Genomic DNA, 7,026 nt, shown 5'->3' on the forward strand with positions numbered 1-7,026 from the left:
CGGGCCAAGGTAGTGGTTTAAACAAAATATATTGATACACTAATTGGCGATTGGTTGCATGTTGTTTCGTATTTTCTTCCTAATTATTTTAAGTGCTAAACGAAATGCCTTCTTGTTCTGACTGGAGTGAGACTTTATAGTGCTTAAAAATTTTTTACTTTGGTAAGAAAGTGAGAATTTGTGTGAAAATTTTTAAATTACCACTTCTTAATAACATATTTTTGTTTTTTGTTGGTGTAGMCGTTCAAAATGCGCGTTTGCATGCGTTCATTATAGATCATAGCGCGCTGACAGTTGCTTATTTAGCGCTTCTCTTCGTTTTCCCAAAACAATTCTCTCACAAAATATTTTCATTTTGTTTTAAATAKAATTTTTATTATTCTATACATTTTTAAATAGCATACTCCGGACTTTGAGCTGCATACTCGTACTATCTTGGGATGCTTTTGTTTTGACTGCTCAGTATTCGAAGAACTGTTGACGTCTTTACACCAAAACGGAAAGATAGCCGCGACTTGCTAAATACTTAAAAAATTAAAAAAATAAAAATATTTAATTTTTTTTGAAATATGTAGCGTTACATACGTGCACATATACCCTCATATGTACAAAGTGTAAAAMATATTTAATATGAAAGACAAAAGAGTGATCAAATATATTGTAATATATCCATACATTCACATAAGCGTGCAAGAGTAAATTGTAATAAGAATAAGAAAGTGAAGAATGAGCAAAATTTGCTTTGCCAAATAATTTCTGTGATATATTATGTACATACATATSTATAARCCACGGTATATAGATACGAATKTAAGTAAATCGCTTTAAAAATAATTTTGCGTTCAACGCGTCGTAAATTGAAAAGTGTCACTTGTGATTGTCAAGAGCAGTGGCACTCTTGTTGTGCCACCCACCACAGCGGCGTGTTCGCGTATTCATATAGACGTTCAAAGCGGTCATTTGCTTTATGTGTGCGTATTTTTGTTTTTGTCGCGTTTTCGGCATTTAGTGCGTGTTTTTGAATTATTGACAATTAATGCACCGCAATTGCGTGAACGCTATAAATTCAATGCACACACACATATGCACATGGTACGTAGTTAGAATATCGTGCAGAAGAAACAATCAAATGCAACATTGCGATAAGTTAGACTGCGTGGCGTGCGTACGAGTGCAAATTATTGCCTCGCCGATTTGTCTGTAATCGGAATTACTTTCGTGGGCGTTCGGCGTTATTTGCATAATTGACCGCTTGCGGCCGTGTCATTGCCGAACGCCGATAATGACAAAATGGTCGGTTTGTTTAGAAGTCAGTGCTGAAATTTGACATTATACATGTAGGAATTTGTGTTTACAGTTATTTTTTGGTATGATTGGCACAGAATCTAAGGCTTTGACAATGTTCTGCTACCTTTCTAACGTTGTCTTCATATAAGAACTCTTGTATTAGGGTTTAATTTCATGAAACAGCTTTTGACAGTTTGGTGATTAGCTGCAACAGCTTGAAAATAATAATAATTTTGAGACAAACTCTTTCAAGCATTTTTTTTCGAATTTTCCAATGTCGATTGATAAATTTTTTGAACATTTTCTTTATTTACTTATTAAATTCTTAAAAATACTAGAGTTCTTAAGGGGTTATATGTATACAACTAGAAGGCCGAAAACCAGAGAACTTCCCAAAACTTTTTTGGAGAAAACTTTTAAGTTTATTGATCCAAAAAATTTGTGCACATATTATAGTATTTCTTAACTGTATTTTAAGAATTAATATTAGAAAAAATATTTATTTGGAAAGGAACTACAGCTCATCTCAGGAAGCTCCTCTCAAAAAAGACGTTTTATCACGTTTTACACTATATCTCTGATCTGGATTCTCTGAAATTAATAAACCAAACAGATTTCGTTGAAATAATGTTAAATCTAGTAATTAAACATACGAATAAGTTTTTTGTTTTCTGCAAAATAATCGATTTTTTAGCTAAATTTCTGTTTTAAGAAAAATCTTCGTTTAATTACAAAAAAATACATTTAAGAAGCTCTTGCTAAAATATAAGACTAATCGGTTTAGCCGTCTTCGAGTAATGTTTATCACTGACTTTGAAAGCAGAATTTTGAGAAAAATTCCTTAATTAAAACTTTGTTGACACAAATTACTTAAACTTAAAAAAAATCGTTTTATTTCAAAAAAATGTTACTAGATTCATTTTTTATTATATTTCTTAAAATTTGAACGTTCATTCATATAAAAACCATGTACAATTGTATAAAGTATTGCTTTTCGGAAGCTACAAAATTTTACCATCTTTTCGGTCAAGACTTAAACACTTGTAAGTGCATACCTTCAGACATCCCACCAAACTGGCGGGAATTRAAATTAAACGCATATGCAAATTGCTRCTAGGCGTTTTCTYAATTYATAARTACGAACTCTRGAGTTCTWCTTTTCTATGACTTCACAAAAGACTATATATACCAGTGCGATCTTCGATTAGCCATCTAACCTAGTCACAAATTTCGAGTGTTTTTCAGCAAKCGCTTGTCTCTATTTGATTAGTTATTATTAATAGTGTTCCTCAATAATAGTTTCACCTGTTTTATAATCGCTGCCAGTACGTCCTACTGATCCTATCAAATACAGAGTTTTACCTTGCCTTCCAGGTTTCACATATGTTTTTTTTTTGCATTTAAAATTGTCATAATGTATCCATTTTTATCACCAGTCAMTGTCCGATTCAAAAAGCACTTGTTTTGTAGCGTTCAAGCARTATTTATGGCATGTAAAATACAAGTAGTTYTTCTTTCTTCTCTTGACTTCAATTAATTTGACACCCGATTTTAAACATTTTAAAATGGCTACTTCAGTGACTCCCAAAGAGTAAGCCTCCTCTTCTTATRTAACTCTTTGAGTTTTYCTTGACCTATTTATGCGATTAAGTYCTTGTCTTTTYTCCTTAATTATCAAAAATTAAGAGATAAAAGAGTTGTGCTGAAAACTCGATTTTACCTCCATTGTTATGTCGGATTTATTATGTAATTAATTTTTTGTAACATGTGCACGGGACCTAACCTGTAGTTTTCCCATAAAGTCAATAAAGCGCATTTTGTATGTAATAGGATAAAACGATTTACATATTTACCTACGCATATTCGCATATTTGCCTGTAAACTGTTACGGTTGACATTGTCACTGCCAGTTGCACACACTCTATCAATTAGTCAATACATACCATAGTTCATTATCGAGCGAGAGACGCACTAGTTGGACTGGTTCCACTTGTTGTAGTTGTTTTTATCGTCAGTACCTTTAAAATTGGCCTCGCATATTTTCCAATCACAGACGCACATACTTTCCACCACATGGTGTGTGAGTCGGTGCTGGCGAGTGCCCGCATATTTATGACCCATGTTAACAATTAATCGAACTTAATTGATCATAATTGTGACTCAAGTACTGAACGACTGATTGGCACTTATCACTTGAAGGGCTTTATGGTGACAGCGKTGGCGACTTCGAAAGTGTTTTGTTTGTATTTGATGTTCGCGAAGCGTTCGGCTTCACCCTTCACCCTTATCGCATATTTGCATTTTCCCACAAGCGCCAATTGCGCGATGCCAATTGCCAACGGTTGGCCGTTCTTTTATTGTGTAATTTTGGCTGCGTTGAAAGTACCCATTATCGCTATATTTCGCATTTTTGGCARCCAATTCGTGTAGGAAAAMSGTGTACTGTGGTTGTGGTTTCGATTGAGGTTTCATGAAGCAGTTTTCGGATAGTGTGTGGTCCCACTTTTCGGCATTATCGAGTAAAGTAATAAAGACTAGAGTCTGATAGAAAAAAGAAAAATTAAAAGGGGGTTTATATGTAAAAAAGAAATCCACTATAAAGATTACATTAAAAAATTAGAAGAAATCCTTGACAAAGGCCTGGTGCAATCGATTTTCACAGTCTTTGCTTTTTTTGCAAAAAATCATACGGCATGATCACGAACAGTTAGTMGAGCGATTGCTCTATGTTAGATCCAAACTATAAGGTAGATTCATAAAAATATCTCAACCAAGCTACCTGAACTTCTGTTGAGTCATCATCAATATGTTTGACACGACGTTGTCGTAATGGAACACAATTCCTCTCCTTTTGGGCAAAGCTGGCCACTTCAGCGATTCAGTGATTGCATACTTCATACGGCTCAAATGTTGACAGTTAAGGTCAGAGCAAACAGTTTCTCAGAAGGGGAGGAGCTTATAGTATATTATTCCTGCCAATTTAACCAGCGACATAGTACACTCTTTCCGGCAGTCATGCTGACTTCGTTAACCTTTTGCGGCGGCGCACAGTAAAACGACCACAACCGTATTCGCTTGAGATCACCTGAGTCACCCTATGTGCATWACCAGTAACCATCCTCTTCAGAAATAGTTCGATTTTGTTGASAACCAGCAGCGACTCGCAGATAGAAATTCGGTCCGTGTGGTTGTTTGCGTTAACTCGAGCTTCTTTTTATACTTATGCAATATATTGCTGCAGGGTTTATTTTGTTTTTTTGTTTTGTTCCTCTAACGGTTGTAGCGGGTTTGGTAATAGGTATGCTACAAAAGTAGARCGATAGAGACAGCAAACAACGCCATATGTTTTCCGCTTTTTTGACATTTCTCTTCAGTAAGATTTGCCATTTCTTCATGGAAAGACATGCRATCCAACAAAAAGTCGAAATTATTAAMATTTACTACTGAAATTCGGAGACAGTGGCCTCAACTTTAAGAGCATTACCTCCATTTTATGGTCGTCATTAGTGTCCTGTTRAGTTAAAATTTGTTTTGCACTAGTAAGTTATAATATAACATGGCAACTCTAACCGTTTCCTGTTGCAATGATCTTCCACGCATAAATGACATTTCCTAATAGATATCACTGCATGTGAACTTACAGTMGCTGCGAAAAACCACGTATAACCGTCAAGGCAATTAAAAGTTTGCCATATATTAATTATTAAAAAAAAAATATATATTGTATTTTATAGATTTCAGGAAACTTAAAGTCCATACTTTCATTATGTACTGGGCAAGTTGGTTGTGTCATTAATTTACGATATCCCTTAAGCATAAACAGTCAAGGAATTAAATGATCAAAAAGAGAAGCAAGTTACTCTTAAATCATATATGCTCTCCTAAACTAAATATATTGTCGATACAGTAAGAGATATATATCCCATATAAAATAAGCATTGCAAATACTCTGTTTTATTCTACTTTATTATTGTTGTTAGATTCTGCTACCACGTGTACTCCGCAAAAGCAACTTAGCGATATCACACTGTGAGSGAGAGGTTTTATCACTGCGCGAGAGCGAAAAAAAGAGCTGTGCATAAAACAGTTTTGCCAGTTAATGCGACTAACATTCGTCTATAGTAAGAGTGCGCATATTACTGCTGCTCATTTAGRTATACTCATATATGCCTTCGTGTGATAATGCATGTTCGCTTGTGGGCTTGCGTTGGCTAACAGGTGAGCGTAAACATCTTGCCTTATATTTTTGACGATCACATGAAACCGGCTACTATGTGCTGAGTACAAATAGAGAAACTTGTAGTAGAGCTTTGTTGGTTGGTGGGCCTATATGTATGTAAGTTGTATCACCGTCGCTCAACGGGTCTGTAGGTCTGCGTAGCCAAGTGCTGTTTGGCGTGTGTCTCATGAAATTTGAATTTTTAGTCGTTTGTTGTGCGTCCTCGTGTCGAAATCGTTGGTAATAATAACGTGTTCGACGACGGTTTCTACGGTTCGAGTGCGTAAACGTGTGTTTTCGGTATTGGAATTTACAGTTCGGTGCGCATGAGAGAATAAAATCTCACWTATTAAGAAAAGCAAAATAAGAATAAAATATATTTATGTATATAAGTAAGCGTATGATATATCACATAACCGTGAAAATTCATATATATGTTGTAATAAATTAATAAAGTAATTGTGTRTGTTTGTTGTTAATCAATTTCTAAATGTGGCAAAGCATAAACAGGTGGTTTTCAGTGTAAAACTAATTGTGATTATCGGTCTGCAATTAAAGCGAATTCGCTAAGTGTGTTGGGGGGAAAATCGAAGGCAAAAACTTGGAAAAGTTTATTGACACAAGACGTTTATGAAACGGCAAATAAGTGCGCGCTTTTGCTTTCTTTTTGGTTTTGTTCGTAGTAAATGTGTGTCGTTTTATCACATAGCGATCGCGCTATGTAACGGTTAACAAATATTATTTTTGCGTACGTCGCGTAACGCGCTAGAGACCTTAACCGCTAGCCGCACATACTCAAAGCGATTTGAAGCACAAATTGTTTTTGGATCACAAATTTTTTTGTTTATATTTGATTTTGATATTTTATTTATTTTTATTTATTTTTGATTTTATGCAGCTTTAACACGCTGTGCCGCATTACCTACTTTCGGTGTGTGTTTATKTCGCTCATTCTGGCTTTTTCAAATATCTGGTATGCTTTTAATTATYTGTGCCTTTCGTTTGTGTCTGTTTTGGCCATACGCAAATTTCGCTGAACTTGCTTCTTTGCCGTGTTAACTCGTTTTCGCTCGCCATGCGTCATATTGCCAATATGATTTTGCGTATTTTCTTAATTTGTTTATCGGGCTTCAATGCTGCATTTTGCAGTCATTTTGCATTTTGCTACTAATTTTTGCGCATTGTAAGCTGATATATATACCCCACATATTTTAGCTGCAGCTATAAAAGTGCAGTTAAGTCGACGTTAATTATTTTATAATTTAATGCGAGTTTTTATAAAAATCTACGTGTTGCGATTACATAAACGCGATCTCATGTGTGAAAAACCACATGCTTTCTGCCAAAATAAAGTGCAATTYCTTGAAGGTTTTTGGTTTTAAGGGAAATAGTGTTAGCTTAATAGCTTAAAAAATCACAAGTGAAAAATCCAATGAAAAATATAATAAAAACACAACGCACTACATAAAATTGGCGTTGTTAATGAAAATTAATATTTATGAAAAAAAAAATATTTTTAA

The 7,026-nt window shown here is 34.6% G+C and overlaps 1 protein-coding gene across 1 annotated transcript in view; it reads left to right on the forward strand.

Annotated features, from left to right (window-relative positions):
* Positions 1–5,726: 5,726 nt before the first annotated feature.
* The window catches only part of LOC108966509 (low-density lipoprotein receptor), a gene marked incomplete in the record, with an annotated part of 366,712 nt that continues 365,412 nt past the window's right edge, over positions 5,727–7,026 (forward strand). Inside the window, 1 exon segment of the mRNA XM_018929448.1 lies at positions 5,727–5,898.

Source organism: Bactrocera latifrons, unplaced genomic scaffold (genome assembly GCF_001853355.1).
Source record: "Bactrocera latifrons isolate USDA-ARS-PBARC rearing strain unplaced genomic scaffold, ASM185335v1 scaffold_162, whole genome shotgun sequence".
Taxonomy (NCBI): Eukaryota; Metazoa; Arthropoda; class Insecta; order Diptera; family Tephritidae; genus Bactrocera; species Bactrocera latifrons.